This window comes from Bos taurus, chromosome 1 (assembly GCF_002263795.3).
Source record: "Bos taurus isolate L1 Dominette 01449 registration number 42190680 breed Hereford chromosome 1, ARS-UCD2.0, whole genome shotgun sequence".
In the NCBI taxonomy this organism is placed as follows: Eukaryota; Metazoa; Chordata; class Mammalia; order Artiodactyla; family Bovidae; genus Bos; species Bos taurus.
In genome coordinates, this window is record NC_037328.1 from 133979681 (window position 1) to 133997560 (window position 17880).

A 17880-nucleotide genomic window follows, 5' to 3' on the forward strand; every position below is an offset into this window, starting at 1 on the left:
TTGTTATGCGTTCTTACATATTCCATATTTGGGGGGTAACACCCTAAATGTGTTTTTTTAAATCTTTCTTTCTGCATAGTTGCCGTGCTTGGGCTTAGTCACTGAGTCATGGCTTTGCACCCCACGGCCTGTAGCCTGCCAGGCTCCTCGTCCAGATAAGAATACTTGAGTGGTTGCCTTTTCCTTCTCCAGGGGATCTTTGCCACTGTGCCACCTGGGAAGCCCCACGTAGTTGCTGTAGGTATATAAGAATAAACTTTCTTTTTGTACATTAACCTTATACCATTGCTAAATTCATTCATTAATTTTAGTACTCATTTTTGTAGCTTCCCTGGTATTTTCTACATGAACAATCATATCATCTGCAAATAAGGAGTTCTACTTCTTTCCAATCTTTCCAGTATTGATTGTATTTTCTTGCCTTAGTATAACTACCTCCAGAAAAATTTGAAAAGAGGTGGTGAAGGTGGGCATTCTTGTCCCGTCCCTAGCTTAGGAGGTAAAACATCCAGTATCTCACCACTAAGTATGATGTTAACTGTTTCTTTGTTTGCTTTTAGATATAGACACTCAGGGTGAAAAATCTCTCTTACAGTCCTACTTTGATGAGAGATTTTTTAAAAAATTATGAATGAGTGTTTAATTTTGTCAAATTCTTTTTCACATCTAATAATTAATATTGTATTTTTCTTCTTTAATTTCATTAACATGATAGATCATGTGGATTGACCACATAGTAAACTAAACTTGCATTCTTGGGATAAGCCCTACTTGGTTATGACACATTTTCTTTTCTATAGATTGCTGGACTCAACCCCATTATTTTGTTAAGGGTTTTTGCATCTATATTCATAAGAGGTACTGGTCTACAATTTTCTTTTCTTTGCTACATCTTTGTTAGAGTTTGAAATTGAAGGTACACTAACTTCAGAAGATGAGTTAAGCATTGATCCTTCTTTCTCTATTTTTTGAAATACTTGTGTAATATTAGTGTTACTTTTTTCTTCATTGTTTTATATAATTCACCAGGGAATCTGTGCGCATTAATTTTTTATTGCTGCTGTAGCAAATGACCACAAACTTAGTGGCTTAAAATAATACAAATCTTACCCTTATGCCTTTCTTACTCACATTTAAGGACCCAATGACTACATTGGGCCCATCTGGCTATTCTAGGATACTCTTTCTACCTTAAGGTCAGCTGATTAGAAACGCTAATCTCTTCTGCTATAAAGTAGACAAATTCCAGAGATTAGGATGTAGACATGTTTGGAAAGCCACTGTTCTGCCTAACATACTGTTTCAGGCTGGTGTGTGTGTGTGTGTGTGTGTGTGTGTGTGTGTGTGTGTGTGTGTGATTGGTTTAATGTGGTTTTCAATTTTTTAAATAGACATAGCATTATTCAGTTTTTCTGTTTCTTTTGTCAATTGTGGAGAGTTGTATTTTTCAAAAAGTTCTCTGTTTCAACTAAATAAATTTATTGATTTAAATTTGTTTATAGTTTTCTTGTTATTCTTTTCATGTATGTAGGATCTATGGTGATCAATCTTTTTCATTACTAAATTGGTGAATGTGTTCTCTCTTTTTTGCTTGATCTACGAATAGTTTGTCCATTGTCTTGAACTTGTCAAAGAACGAGCTTTTTCCCATGTTGATTTTCTTTACTTTCGGCTTGCATTTTATTTCATTAATTTTTGCTCCAACTTTTTTTTTCTTCCTTCTACTAACTTAAGTTTACTTCTTAAGTTGAAACTCTATGGATGATGTTGAGTCTTTCTTTCCAAAAATACTTTACTACATGTGACAAATGTTTATGTGTTTCTGTTGTTTTTCAAAAAGATCATTGTATCCATTGGATGCTATGGGTCTTCTGTCTCCTTAAGTAGTTTGTAGAAACTGGAATCTGAAACAAAGATACTGCTGCACCCCAGAGTGATTTTACAATGGGAGTACTCTAACTAGAAAAAAGAATGCTAGTCCTAGACCGGACATTTTAGAACAGTGGTTATTGTTTCCTTGCCCCCAATTCTATAATTGTTTCAAGTATGTTCCAGTTCTTGAACCTTAGAGTCCAAGTTGGTTGGAAATCGCATCCTGGATACTCTGTTACCCTCTTCTAGCTGGGGAGAACTGTAAGAATCATCTTTTACCAGTGTGTCCTGGAGGCCCAGGTCTCCAGCTCAGCTGGGACTGACTTTGTTTTTAGTGGTACCTATTTAGACTAGTTCCCTGTGCTAAATAAGATGCACATGAGTTCCTAGAGTAGTCTTGTACTAGGGGATAATGATGCAGAGTAGAATCCATAGAGGGTAGAACTTGCTGAGTAGGTAAGGTATAAAGAAGAAGACAAGTTTGGCCAGAAGTTAGCTTCTGGGTTTCACCACAGTCTGCACAGTGAGGAGATAAGAGAACAAGTCCTTTCTTCTCTCTGAGTCTGTCCTGCCAAGAGCATGGGCGGTGTGGCCTGCAGAGCAGAGCATGGATATGAAAGCCTTTTATGGGTTATAACGTGCTGGGGTGACTGCTGTCTTGCATTGCTCTCTGGTTTAAGCACCCCACCTCTTGGTTCCTATTTCTCTAGCAGCTCTTCCTTTTTCCTTACCTTCAGGTCCAGCTTCACAAGTATGTGATCCTTCCAGTTGCACAGGACCCCGCACTCAGTATGGTTTGCATGCAGTTTAACGCTTTGCTGTTGCTGCCTGGAAATTCTTAATCATTTTTATCAATGGGGCCCCATGGTTTCATTTTGTACAGAGCCACCCGAATTCTGTAGCTCATCCTGTTTATCTGGAAAGTCCATTGAAGACAAAGTAGTGGCTTGGTGAGTAAAGGAGGTGTAGCGAGACTCCAGAGGCAAAGCTCCTCAGTGGTCGTAGACACAGCCAGGTGCAATTTGGGGTGGTGTGTCACGTTTCTCTGTCTCACTGAAACAACTCCCAGCAGCTCCTCCCCCGCCCCTGCACCTCCTTGTAAGGAGAAATTTTGGAAGGCTAAGTCATGTTTTCCCAGATATTCCTCACCATACACCTGCCCCAACAGCTCCCCCAGCACTCATTCACATCCGGCAACCCAAGAATCAGCAGCATCCATATGGTGCATCCTCTATAAATGAAAGCTCTTTTAATTAGTGATGGGGCACCTCAAATAATTTCAGCAGATGCTTCTGTTTCATGCAAACAGGCACATGTCTTTGCAATTGGGCAATATTGTTCTAATTATATCATAGCCTGCAGCCCAACTGGGTATGTCTCTCAGACAGCCTTTCTGAGGGAGAGTACGTGGGTGGGGGGAGATCTATTTTGTTCACTCACCCACACACACACACTATGATATCTCCTTTCAATATTTAATGTTTGTTAATTGTAGTTTTGTTTTGTTTTTCACTATTTTGCTTTCCAAGTGCTTTCTACAGTCAGGAAGGGAGGGACAGAAAGGACATAGTTATTTGGCACTAGAGCAGGTGAGGGGAGGAGGCTTGGGGATTTTCCTTCTTTTTATAATTTTCTTAAAAAGCACAAGTCTGCTTCAAGGAGCTTACAGAGCATACTATGTGATGCAAAGATTCCTTTCACTCTCCCTGACGTCCTGGGATTCTTATGACAGAGATGGGAGGACTGTTTGCTATAATTAAATCCCCCCTTAGAGGGATGGGAGAGCATGTGGTCTCTGAACAGACTGGGTTTGTGTCTGGAGGCATCAGCATGGTCTGTCTAGTTCTTGGCATGCAGTGCAAGAGGGACCTATAGTCTTATTGTGCTTGGGAAGGTGTACTGTCTGGCTCCATGAGATGGTGGTTGCACTTGTTCACTTAAAATTTCCAGCTCACCATCTACCTTCTGAGCATACAGTAGGACCACCATGCTTCTTTGAGGGCTTCTACCTGGGGCTATATATCCTTCAATACATCCTTCTATGTGGGGCTGTGTAACTGGCTTTAGCCAATTCAGTATGAGTGGGTATGAACTGTGTTCCTTACAAGTAGAACACTTCAAGAGCCAGACATCCTCAGTGGTTACAGAAGCGCGTATCAAGATAAAGCCTCTGTCATCCTGGTTCCCCAAGTCTAATCTCAGCAGAACCCTCCTATGGGCCTGGGACACTTGTGTTGTATTACATCACTGAGATTTTGAAATTTTTGTTGGTGGATCAAAACCTGGTTTATCCTGACTAATACAATAGTGACTAAAGATAGCCCAGTTTCACTCTCTGGGGAGTTCCCAAGGGGCCACTCACCTGAGGAAAAGAAGGGCTCCTGGAGGAACGAAATGGAGATTGGCAGTACAAAAACAAGTGAGGGGATTTACTGATGTACACCCATCTTAGAAACACTTCTCTCTTTTGCTGGTACCTAGGAATAGCCAACCATGACGCTCCCAGACTATTCTGGGCGACAAAGAACAGCTAGACTCTGGGGGTACAGATATGATGACTCATTTCATATTGAGGAGCAGGCTAAATAAAGTGTGGTTAAAGCTTCCCCAGGAAAACCCAGGATCTCCAGGCAGACCTGACAGCCTGTCTTCCCAGGTCCTATCCTTCACGCTTTGACCCAGCCCTCAAGACAGGCTGTGGCACCTCCAAGGACAGCTGGAGAATGCACCAGATGTCTCCTCCTGGTCGAGGTGTCCTGAGCATGGCCTAGCTTGTTTCCCCTCCCTCTTGGTTGTATAAGTACAGGATTTCTTGGAGAAGTGTCTATGATCTGGCAGACTCGCTTTCTTGGTCATCCTCAGATGACCTCATGGGCCCAAGGCTAGTTCAAGGTTAAAACTTCCTACTCCTGCCATACCTCACCTGATGTTGCTCTGGGAACCACCATTAATGAAGCCTTTACTTATAGGAAACGTAATCTGGGCCTCAAAGAACAGATGAACTAGAGACTCTTGTGAACATTTCTCCATCTGTAAGACGGGGAGCCTTGTGAGTATTTGTAATACTACCTGAGTCCAGGTGGTGCTAGTGATAAATAATCTGCCTGCCAATGAAGGAGATGCAAGAGATGTGGGTTCAATCCCTGGGTTGGGAAGATCCTCTGAAGAAGGAAATGGCAACCCACCCCACTATTCTTGCCTGAAAAATTCCATGGACAGAGGAGCCTGGTAGGCTACAGTCTATAGGGCCACAAAGTGTCAAACACAACTGTGCACAGCATATATGAGAGTGCCTCATATTTTTAACCACAGCTGGATACAAACAAAAATGGAAAAAAAAAGTAAACTTTTTTCAAACTTCTTCAGCCACGCACTTCAATCTTCTTAATTACCAAGACTGTAAAAGTAATGCAGTCAAAGTTAGATAAAAGCAAGGAGACACGTTAACTTTTCCTTTCAGTGGCACACAATGTATTTTAAATGGTGTCTCTGTGTAAATAGGCTGGGTCTCACCCCTCCCAGAGGACTTCATGTTCTGTCCTCATGGCAGAATGTTGAGAGAACAGGTCTTCTGCAGTATGGGCATCACCCATTAGCATCTGATCTTTTATTTCTTCCAGTCTGAATTTGATGTACCGAGAACTGTTGTAAAAAAGGATCCCAGAAACCTCCTTCAGTCTTGCTCAGAGATAGAGGCTGGATGAGATGACTTCTCAAGGGATCTTACAGCCTGAATGAATAACACATGTGTCTGTTCAGTTGCTAAGTCGTGTCTGACTCTTTGTGGCCTCATGGATAGTAGCCTTCCAGGCTCCTCTGTCCATGGAATTTTCCACACAAGAATACTGGATGGGTGGCCATTTCCTTCTCCAGGGAATCTTCCCGACCCAGGGATCAAACCCATGTCTCTTGCATCTCTTACATTGGCAGGCAGATTCTTTACCACTAGTGCCACCTGGGAAGCCCAAATAATGTATAATTAGGATAAAAAATGAGAAACTATTGGAATTTTCACGTTCATGCTTTCCTCTCTCCTACCTGAGGTAGAGCTCAAAGATTTGTTGGACAATAACCCAACTCATCAAAAATTTTTGGTGTCTTAATAGGCTGGATACACAAAAATGCTAGAGGTTTCAGGACAGCATCACCAGGAAGTTTATTTTGCACTCAGTCTCTCACCATCTGTTAGGGGAAGCAGAAGACAAATACATTTCAAAACTGTGATTTGGGCTGAGTTAGACGTGTCCAGCTAATGTAGAGTGCAGACGGGCAAACAGTTCTGACCCTTTGGATGAATGGACCTCAATCTGAATATTTGAAAGAAGTGGAAATTAAGTGACAAGGCAATGATGGAGCAGCATCCCTGATACTGAAAAAGCTTTTCCCTGCCAGGTGGGGCCCTGGCATGGAAGTGGCAGGAGGGGATGCTGGAGAGGGCCAGCAGTGAAGTACCAATGATGACTATGCCAGCGAGGGCGGGCGATTTCCCCTGAAGCAGTGGGAGGCTGGGGAAAGATTTGAAGCAGGGAGGAGGCACGGTCAGATGAGAGATACCTCTCTCTAGCTCTGGATGGAGAATGGCTGCAGGACAGCGGCACTGGAGGAGGCAGTTCTGTAGGAAGCTCTTGTACTGGACCAGGGGAGAGGGGGCCAGGCCTGAGGGTGGGGAAAGGCAGGGAATCAGGACAGAATCTGAGGATACATGGTGAAGGATGGGCACATTCTTTTGCCTTTACCCTTTCTCAGGGAAGAAGCATGCCCGAGTAGTAAGCCTGCCTGTGTTGAGCTGGATGTATTTGCAGTTTAGTTCAGTAACATCTACACTGGTGGACTTTCAAGGCCCTCAGCCCAGTGGGTTACCCTCAGCTGAGAAGTGCCTCCCTCTGCCCAGCCCATGTGGCTCTCCCCAGTGCCTTGCAAAGGTGTCTCCCAGCCACAGTTGCTGCGCTGCTCTTACACGCTGGGCTTCAGCCTTGCATCACAGCTGCCACTCTGCAGTTCAGAGGATCACCCCTCCTAGCTCCAGGATGCCTGGTCAGCTGCCCAGAGGAAGCAGTGAAAGGTGGTGCCAAACAAATCAGTCTAAACTTCCAGATGGAAAATGGGTTCCCATGCTCATGGTCCATAACTCCCCCTTGCCCTGAGGCCTGCTCTTCACTGCAGGGAAATGGAAAGCTCAGCCTCTCTCACAGTGTCATTTGGTACAGTGATTCTAAACTCTTTTTGTTTAGTTGCTAAGTCATGTCCAACTCTTTGGTGATGCCATGGACAGTAGCGCCCCAGGCTCCTCTGTCCACGGGATTATTTCCCAGCAAGAATACTGGAGTGTGTGCCCATTTCCCTCTCCAGGGAATCTTCCTAACCCAGGGATCAAACTCATATCTCCTGCATTGGCAAGTAGATTCTTTACTCCTGAGTACCAGGGAAGCCCACAAAACATCACAAATCATTGGGTGGGATTTGAACCTGGGCCTCCCATGGGCAGGGAAGAATTCTACCACTGAACCAATGGTAGAATCAATGCTGTGGTGCATTGATATCTTCTTGGGTCTGTTAAAACACAGATGGCTGGGTCCCACCTCCAGAGAGAGACTCTGATCCAGTAGGCCTGGGGTGGGGCCTGATAATCTGCATTTCCAACAACTTCCCAAGTCATGCTGATGCTGCTGGTGGGGGACCAGACTTCGAGAACCATATTTTCCACTTCACATCTTCTGAGAGCAGTTTTTAGTCATGCCATCTGGGGTGCTCAGCCCTTTAAAATAGAGAAAGCAGAAGAACTGCCCTATTTCAGCTGGTGAATGTGGGATCCAGGTGGACATTCACCCATGTGCTCCTGGCTGGTGGCTCTGGGCAGGCTCTGAGGAAAGCAGGCCTGGCTGGGAGAGGCTGGGAAATCAGTGCACAGTCAAGGGAGACGTGAGCTCTTGGATCTCTGGGGCTGTCTTGGAGAGCTGCAGAGCCGCTCTGCCTTTTCCTGCTTCTCTATCCCCTATTCAGTCTCCTCTCTCCTGATATGTGGGGAAATCAATGCCTGCAAGGTATTAGAAAAGCCATCGAATTGCCCTTACCTGCCACCAGGTGACACCTGATATTGATTGAGCTTATGAAAGTGATTCACAGGTTTGCTGAAGCCTGGAAAAGATCAAATGTTATGAGCTTCATGATCTCATCTTCCTTCTCTGCTCTCAGCTAACACTAGAGGAGGTAATTGGGAAATAATAGACTGAAGAAGCTTTTTTGGTGTGCTCACAAGGAGAACAAAATACAGGAGAATCGTTTCACTGGGAGAGAAGAGATTCTAGTATCATTTGTTTTTATTTAGGGCAGTTTTCTATTTAAGTGCAACATCGTCTGGATTTGACCATTATGGAAAAATATTGTTAATGGAGCCAGTAAATCAATGAAAAAATTACCATGAATGGAAGCTTTCTATGAATATGCCAACTGTTGTGTACCAGCCAGGTTGCTTAGAGGTGGGAAGGCTGGTGTCTGCCATGGGTCTGTGCTAGGGCTGCCCAGCCACATGGAGGGCATACCCACTTTTTGGTAGAAGTACTGGTAGTAAGACAAATATGTACCAACTTGTAACTTGCAGAAAATTTCTACATCTCTGTGTCCTTATTTATAATAATAAGTTATAAATGTATTTAGTAGCGTTGCTTTGCAAACTGAAATAACACAAAGCAGCCAGCACTTGGCAGCAAAGGTTGGGTGTTGCTGTCATATTTTTAGGGTTTTAAAAGTAGTAGCACCTGACATAGCAGGGTGCCTATTTACTGGATGGCATGGCACCATAGTGATCTGCAGTCTCTGTACTGTTTTTTCTTCTTGGGCACACCGGAAGCTCACAGCCACACCTTCCTCTGCAGTTCGTTTAGAACCACATGGCAGAACTGTGACCAGTGGGATGAGGGTAGAAGCGATGTTATGAGCTGGCTCCTGGCTTGCACTTACAAAAATTTTACAAAAATTTCCCAACCTTTCTTTCCTTGCTGCACTGACCTTGAGATCACATATTCTGTGTGCTTTGGCTACAAGATGGACTAGGGCTACCAGACCTGCATTACAATTTATCTGAGGAATAAATAAACCTTTTCATGTTAAGACCCTGAGACTTTGGAGTTTGTTATTGAAGCATTATGTATGCTATACTGACAAACACAAATGCATACTATGCGTTAAGCAGTAAACTAGACACATGAGTAAGTAATATGGCCTCATTTAATCCTCATGAAAACACTGCAAGGCTGCTATTCCCCCTCACCTCTTGGCTTACTGCCTCAATCCTCCCCAGCAAACATGATTTGTGTTGGTACCTACTATACTAGAGCAAGTTGCTGTAGTTGAGAAAGAAAAAGTTTTAAAACTGTTGTATTCTCTCAAATTTCCTTCTTTTTTATTAGTAGAGGACGTGTCTGCCTTCATTTAACCATTATGAAGTTTCGTGTTCTTAATCATGCAACTTCTGTAACAGAATCTCTGTTGATAGTTCATGATTGGTGTATCTTATTTCTAGATCGCTCCTTTATCATTTTGTGTAATTATTCTTTGTTTCCTATTATGTTGCCATATATAATGTTTTGAGTGAAATAACTTGCACCATTAGCTTTCTTTTGTTTATAATTTGATTAAATGCTGTTATTGGATATTTCAGCTTGAAATTTTAGTTAAATGCTGTTATTTGTTAGGTGCCACTATTATGCTAACTGACAATAAAATAGTATTCCCAGTTACTTTCTATGGTTTTCTATATGGCTTGCATAATCTGCTTCTGAGTTCCAAATACAATTTATAGCTTCTAAGCACAAACACATTTTCCTTCCTTGCATTTCCTAGTATTACTCCATGGCTGTGCGTGCTTGATGACAGGTGCACTTTGAAAGACGGCTGACAGAAGGGAGTCCTTACATGGTGCTCTTTGGCTTGGAACCTGGGCAAGTGGAAAGGTGACCTCTGAGAAGCGTGCACTGTTGGCTCCCCTTGTCATGACCAGGAAGCCAATGCTATGCTGGTATTTGCATCATAAACTGCCTGGTTCTTGAAAGAGGTACCCTTTACTGTAGAGTTGTACAGTAGAGGAGAAGCACCGTTGCTCTCTGTGCCCAGCAATGATCCTTTGATCTTTAAGCTAATTTTCAGATGATGCCATTATTAATTGTCCTAATACCTTTCAGAGGAAATCTGAGAAAATGCCTTCTTGTAACTAAACAAAAATCTTTGGAACATAATAATAATATATTACTTAATATTTACCTCATGTCTGGTTTAACCCCACTATGTGTGTGCTTAGTCACTCAGTCTTGTACGACTCTTTGTGACCCCATCGACCATAGTCCCCCAGGCTCCTCTGTCCACGGGGATTCTCGAGGTAAGAATACTGGAGTGGGTTGCCACACCCTCCTCCAGGGGATCTTCCCACCCCAGGGATCGAACCCAGGTCTCCTGCATTGCAGTCGAATTCTTTACCATCTGAGTCACCAGGGAAGCCCTTATTTCCACTACATAGATAATATAATCAAGAAAAAAATAGTATACATCATGTACTATGTACATAAATTCCAGCTCCATGGGAATAGAAAATGGCTTGAAATACTTGATTTTGTTCATGCATGAGTGAGTGTGTCCATAGTCCCCCTATCTTGCATTTCCCTATTATATGTGTTTGTTTGTTCATTGTTTATCATCTAAACACCCTCATCACAAGAACATATACTTCAATACCCACAACTGAGGTTTTCATAGATTCATACGCAATTTAGGTAATACAAAGAGATCTCTTGTGTGCCCAGTTTCCTCTTGCATTTTACAGAACTATAGGCTCGTATCACACTCAAAATACTGACACTGATGCAATCCACCAATTTTATTCAGATTTCCCTGGTTTTACTTGTATGTATGTGTGTGCATATATGTAAAATACATTCAATACAATTTTATCATTTTTGCATTGGCTTGTGTACCTACCACCACAATAGGGATACTAAATGGTTTCAATGCCATAGGGACTCCTATTATAACTACCCGTTTCCCATCTATACTCCTCCCTCTACAACCTGTAATCTATCCTCCATTTTTAAGCTTTTGTTATTTCAAAAATGTTATGTAAATGGAAGCATACAGTATATAACCATAAGTATGAGATGGGCTTTTTCCTTAAAGTGACACTTGCAGAACAGAATTATCCATGTTAAAGTGCATGATCCAGGTGTACTTAGTACTATCATAGTGTGCAACCATCACTTCTACCAGATTCAAAACACCTCCATTCTTCTAAAAGGCAGCCTAAACTTATTAGTCTTATTAAGCAGTGCTAGGGAAATTAACTGTAAGTAGTCTTGTTCAGGCTTCAGAGACAAGAAAGCAGAGCAGGCCTCTGACCTTGCTTCTGATCTGCCTGGACACTGCCCTGACTATGTGCCTGCTCACGAGGGCACAAGTAAGATGAGATAGGAAACTAGTCTTAGAATTCTTGAGTCCCTGGTCTTGGAATTCTTGAGCTCCCAGAGGAGGTCTGGCTAACCACACCTGGGCTTAACAAAATCCTATGGCTCTCAAGACAAAACAAACAGCATTGTAAAAGAGATTAATGTGAAAGCAGAGCTGCAATGGCAACCCACTCCAGTACTCTTGCCTGGAAAATCCCATGGATGGAGAAGCCTGGTAGGCTGCAGTCCATGGGGTCGCTAAGAGTCGGGCACGACTGAGTGACTTCACTTTCACTTTTCATTTTCATGCATTGGAGAAGGAAATGGCAACCCACTCCAGTGTTCTTGCCTGGAGAATCCCAGGGACGGGGGAGCCTGGTGGGCTGCCATCTATGGGGTCACACAGAGTCGGACACAACTGAAGCAACTTAGCAGCAGCAGCAGCAGAGCTTCAGTCTGCTTACAGACTGATGATGATATCAGCTAGTGGGCTGGGATTATAAGTGGGAACCCCTGAAACTTCAATTTAGAAGTCTCACTGAAGGGATGGATGCAGTACCTGGGACCTTTTCCCAATTGGGACTTTAGATTGCTGTTACATGAGAATTCTCAGTGGTGTTTGAGTCTGGATGCTGGTTGACCCCAATCAGGTGATACAAGAAGGCTGACCTCCAAAGAATTGATGCTTTCAAATTTTGGTGCTGGAGAAGACTCTTGAGAATCCCTTGAACTACAAAGAAATCAAAGCAGTCAATCCTAAAGGAAATCAACCCTGAACATTCATTGGGATGATGAAGCTGAAGTTCTAATACTTTGGCCACCTGATGCAAACAGTTGATTCACTGTAAAAGACCCTGATTCTGGGAAAGATTAAAGGCAAAAGAAGAGGGAGGCAGAGGATGAGATGGTTGGATGGCATCACCAATTCAATGGACGTGAACTTGGACAAATTCTAGGAGATAGTGAAGTTCAGAGAAGCCTGGCATGCTGCAGTACGTGGGGTCACAAAGAGTTGAACACAACTTTGTGACTGAATAACAACAATGACTAATGATGTTGAGCATCTTTTCATGTACTTAAGTAAATAAGTAATTAAAGTCGCTCAGTTGTATCTGACTCTGTGACTCCATGGACTATGGCCCCCCAGACTCCTCTGTCCATGGGATTTTCTAGGCAAGAGTACTGGAGTGGGTTGCCATTTCCTTCTCCGGGATCTTCCCAACCCAGGGACCGAACCCAGGTCTCCAGCATTGCAGGCAGACACTTTACCATCTGAGCCACCAGGGAAGCATGGACTTCATGTACTTGTTGGTCATCAAAACGGTTAGTACTGTTTTGGAGTGATAAGATGTCTAATTCAAGTCATTTGTGCATTTCCTAACTGAGTTGTGTCTTTGTTGTTGAGTTCTTTATATCTATTACATACTACATAGTTTCTAGATATATAATTTGAAAATAGGTTCTTCCATTTTTAGTTTGTCTTTTTCCCTTTCTTGACATGGTCTTTTGAAGCATAAAATTTTAAATTTTGATGACATATTTATCGTTCTTTTGTTACTTGTTCTTTCGGTATCATATCTAATAAACCATTGCCAAATCCAGGGTTATAAAGGTGCATCCCTAAAGGTGACTACATTCCTTGGCTGACACCTTCCTACACATTCAAAGCCAGCAGTGTAGCAACTTCTCTCCTCTCTGGCCTCTACTTCTACCCTTACATCTTCTGTCTCTGACTGTGATCACCCTCCCTCTTTACAATGAGAATCCTTGTGATTATATTGGGTTTACCTAGATAATACAAGTTAATCTCTCCATCTCAAGAACCTTAACTTAGTCACATTTAGAGAGTCTCTTTAACTATATAAAGTGACAATTCAAGGGTTCTGGGGATTAAGAGCATCAATGGGAGTCATGATTTGGTGTACCACAACTGGTACCCACATTTTACCATTTCCACTGAAATGTGGAAACTTCACTACCATTTAGATCATGTTACCTATCCACTTTTAAATATCATTGTGTTGGGCATGAGATGCTGTTATTAATATAATTATTATTTCAAACATCAATTATAGTTAATAAAACTCATGAGGAAAATATTTATTAGCTGTAACCATGTTTCTTCTCCTTTCATTGTTCTCCTTTCCTGAGACTACAACATTCCTTCTTGTTTACTTTCCCTTTGAAGAGATTTCTTTAGCCAAATCTTTAAGGACGTTTGCTAATGATAAACTTTAAAAATTTTCCTTTGTCTGATAATGATTTTATTTCCCCTTCATTTCTGAATGGATAGTTTCAACAGATGTTGCATTTGCAGTTTGCAATTCTTTTTCTTCAGTACTTCAGAAGTATTGTGCCACTTCTTTCTAACTTCCATGATTTCAAATGAAAAATTTGCTGTCATTCAAATGAGTGTTCTCTAATGGGTAATGTGTTCTTTTCCCTCTGACTGTTTCCAAGGTATTTTTTCTTCATTTTTACTTAAAAAATTTTAATTATGATGTGTCTTGGCATGGATTTATCCTTTTTGAGGTTTACTTAGCATCTTGTTTCTATAAATTTGTGTCTTTCACCAAATTTGGAAAGTTTTCAGCCATGATTTTGTCAAAGACTTTTTCAGCCCCTCTCTCCTCTTCACCTAGGTGGTGGTCACTCTGTTTAGGTTTAATATGCTGGTTTGGGCTTCCTTTTGTGGGCTGTGGTTCAAAAGGCAGACTTATCAATCAAATGCTTTATAGTGCTATTTTGGTCTGCAGAGAGTATCTAGTGCCGCTGGGGTTATCACTGGTCCTTGCTGTTGATGCCTTTAGGGGGCAGAAGGAGAGTCCCCAGGTGGGATTACCAGGTTGCTGTAAGTGGGGGGCAGGGAGATGGGGATATGATGGGATTCCTTTTATCAGTGCCCACTCACCCTTCACTTCCTCACCCACTTCCCATTCCTGGGTGTCTATGAGTAGGAGAGGAAAGTTTTGGACTCATGGGGACAAAGATTCTTCCTAGATCAATCTGCTGACTCTTATATCTCTTTGTAGAAAAGAGGAATCTCAGGCCTGGGAAGAAAGAGAATGCCTCCCCTGGCCCCTTGCCAGTTGCGTTGGGCTTCACTTATGTTGTCAGAGGGGATCTTGTTGGATCAGGGGGAAGAATGAACCTACCTGGGTTGCCTTCTACAGTGAAGTTAGGGGGCTGGGAAATGCCTGGTCTGGGCAGCCTTCCTATGTTGGGTGTGGGCAAGCAAGATGCCCTGCCTCTGTATTGTTACTCAAGTCTTAAAGTCCCAAAACAATTCATCTTTTTTCTGTTACCACTTTTCAGAGTTCTTCTCTGGTTGTTTCTTGCTCCATTTCCAGGGTTACACTTAGCATGGAGGAGACAGGGAAAATAGACTTACACCATCATGTCTGGGTGGAACTTCACCATTTAAAAAATTTTATTTTTAATAAGTTTTATTGGAGTTTACTGCTACTGCTAAGTCACTTCAGTCGTGTTCGACTCTGTGCGACCCCATAGACGGCAGCCCACCAGGCTGCCCCGTCCCTGGGACTCTCTAGGCAAGAACACTGGAGTGGGTTGCCATTTCCTTCTCCAATGCATGAAAGTGAAAAGTGAAAGGGAAGTCGCTCAGTCATGTCCGACTCTTAGCGATCCCATGGGCTGCAGCCTACCAGGCTCCCCCATCCATGGGATTTTCCACGCAAGAGTACTGGAGTGGGGTGCCATTGCCTTCTCCGTTATTGGAGTTTAGTTGCTTTTAAATGTTATATCAGTACGGCAAATTAATCAGCTATACATATACATATACATATATCCCCTCTTTTTTGGATTTTCTTCCCATTTAAGTCACCCAGAGCACTGAGTAGAGTTCCCTGTGCTATAATACAGTAGGTTCTCATTAGTCATCTCCTTTATACATAGTATCAATAGGGTATATACGTCAGCCTCAATCTCCCAATTCATCCCATCCCCTTCTTTCCCACTTGGTATCCTTATGTTTATTCTATGTCTCTGTCTCTATTTATGCTCTGTAGATAAGATTGTACCCTTTTTTTTTCAGATTCCACATATATGCATTAATATATGGTATTTATTTTCCTCTTTCTGACTTACTTCTTTATGTATGACAGTTACTAGGTCCATCCACATCTCTACAAATGACCCAATTTTGTTCCTTTTTATTCCGTCATTTTTCTTTGATGATTTCCTCATCTTCATTGACTTTGATCTCTCCTATTGGGATTCCCACTGAATGAACTTTGGATTCTTGTTTCTTCCTTCACTTTAAAAAACCTTACTTTTTTATTTTCCATCTATTTCTGCTATGTAGTATTTCCTTATCTCTTCACCACTATTTTGGTTTTCATTCATATTAATTCTTTTTTTTCTGCTTGATGTATAATTTTTATTTCAATTTTCAGAATACAAATTTTCAATTGTTCTTTTCCCCTCTGTTTGCTCTTTTTAAATATTTTCTCAGATGACTCTAAGTATTCAGGTAAGATGTACAGTTTTCAAAATTGCTTTCTTTTCCTTGCTTTCTTTAATTAGTTGTTTTGGTTCATTTTGGCTTTCTTTCATGCTGTTGATTTTCCTTTAAGTTCTTAAAAGCCTGGCAGACTTTTCATGTTTATGAGTGAAAGACAAAGCTCTTTGGTACATATGGCACAAAAGAGACCTTTTGCCACTGTGTGCCAGGCCTTGGGGGGAGTTCTGGTGTTGAGCTTGGGCAGACAAGCAGGCTCACGGTTCCTGTCCCTGTGTAAATTCCCACCACTGTGTTAGGCAAGGTGTTTGACCTTTATATTAGGCAAAGTTGTTCTTGACCCTCGTCATAGCACTTTACTGTGTTTTACTCTGTCTCTATTTCTGTTTGTTGGTCTACTGAGGTGGTTGGGGTATGTCCCGTCTCTCTTCTCTACTTCCTCCAGCACCCACATTGTGGCCTCAGGGCCAGCCAGGTACAGATGCTGCAGCCAACATCTTTGTGACTCAGGAAGGCCTAAGGATAACTGGCCTGGATAACACATCAGTGGGTGCTAGTTAGGGGTGGGGAGGCTGGGGGTTGTATAAGTGGATCCATTGAGTGTGCAAAGAGATGCTTAGAACTTTTACTGACATGAATTTTATCTCAAATATGAAAGACAGTAAGACATTAATTTAAACATATGGATTGTCATTCCTGGGTAAGTCTAAGAGTTCCTTAATCCACTTATTTGCTTATTTGATTGTCTTGTGATGAGTTGCAGTTTATATCCTTTTGGTTAAGGAGATTCATGGATAATATATTCCATTAAAAAAATCTAACCCTTTCAAAATAGTCAAGTGATTAAAAATTCTGGCATAGGAAAGAGAATTTTAAAGTGCCAGCACTAGTAAACAACTGGAAAATAGCAAAGATGATACATCTAACTTTTATACATTTATTGATACTATGTGATGAAAATAATTATGATTTTATAAGATGTGTAAAAAAAAATTGTCCCTAGAGTTCAAACTATCATGAAGACTGCTTGGAAGAAGAAGTCTCACTCATGAGAATTAATAATTAATTCACCTAAATATAAATTGTGTTGAGATATTTACTAATGAGTACATATATGTAGTTTATGAATAAAAAATAGGTAAACAACTGTGGATGTATGCTTAATTTTTTCAAGTGTAGAGTATGTGACTCAAAACAATTTGGAAATCACTGCTATAGATAGTCCTCTAACGAATGATTCTGATTATCACTCCACAGCCAAATCAAGCTGGGAGACCCTGTGGGGCTCCCCTGGGAAGTACTGTACTTACCGCTGCTAGAGCTTTCTCCCTCATGGTTTTGAGTTGCAACAATCCAGTCACATCTCTAGCCTATTGTCCATACATTTTTTATCATTTCTGTTACACTGATGACACTCTTCCACATATTCAAGGCTGTGGCAGATTCATACAGTTTTTTTTTTTTTGCCGGAAGTCTTTGACTGGTCTATGGAATCCTGCAGGTGGTGGGGACAATGCATATGCATTGCCCACGACCCCAGATCTAAAGCCAAAATGTTGCTATTGAACTCAGAGAACAAGAAATTCCCCACTGAATGTTTCCTCTGTAAAGAATTCCTCTTATTTTATGTTGGTCTTTATTAAAAACAAAAGTCAACAAAGGAACAAAAGCAACTCGACTCAGGAATCAGGGGACTAAGCATGCAAGGTTAGAATTTGTTATCCCGTAGAGGACTCCTGGGGGCCAACGTGGCTTTGGCATGTTATCCACAGGGAAGATGAGAAGGGTAGGGAGAAGGGCAGGGTGTTATTACCATTGGGTGGTGTCATTTAAAGGGAAATAAAAAGGAGAATTTCTTTCCACCTGGGCTTCCCTTGTGGCTCAGCTGGTAAAGAATCTGCCTGCAGTGTGGGAGACCTGGGTTCAACCCCTGTGCTGGGAAGATCCCCTGGAGATGGGAAAGGCTACCCACTCAAGTATTCTGGCCTGGAGAATTGTATAGAACTGTATAGTCCATGAGGTCACAAAGAGTCAGACACGACTGAGTCACTTTCACTTTCACTTTCTTTCTTTCTTTCCCACTAGACACATCTCTCTACC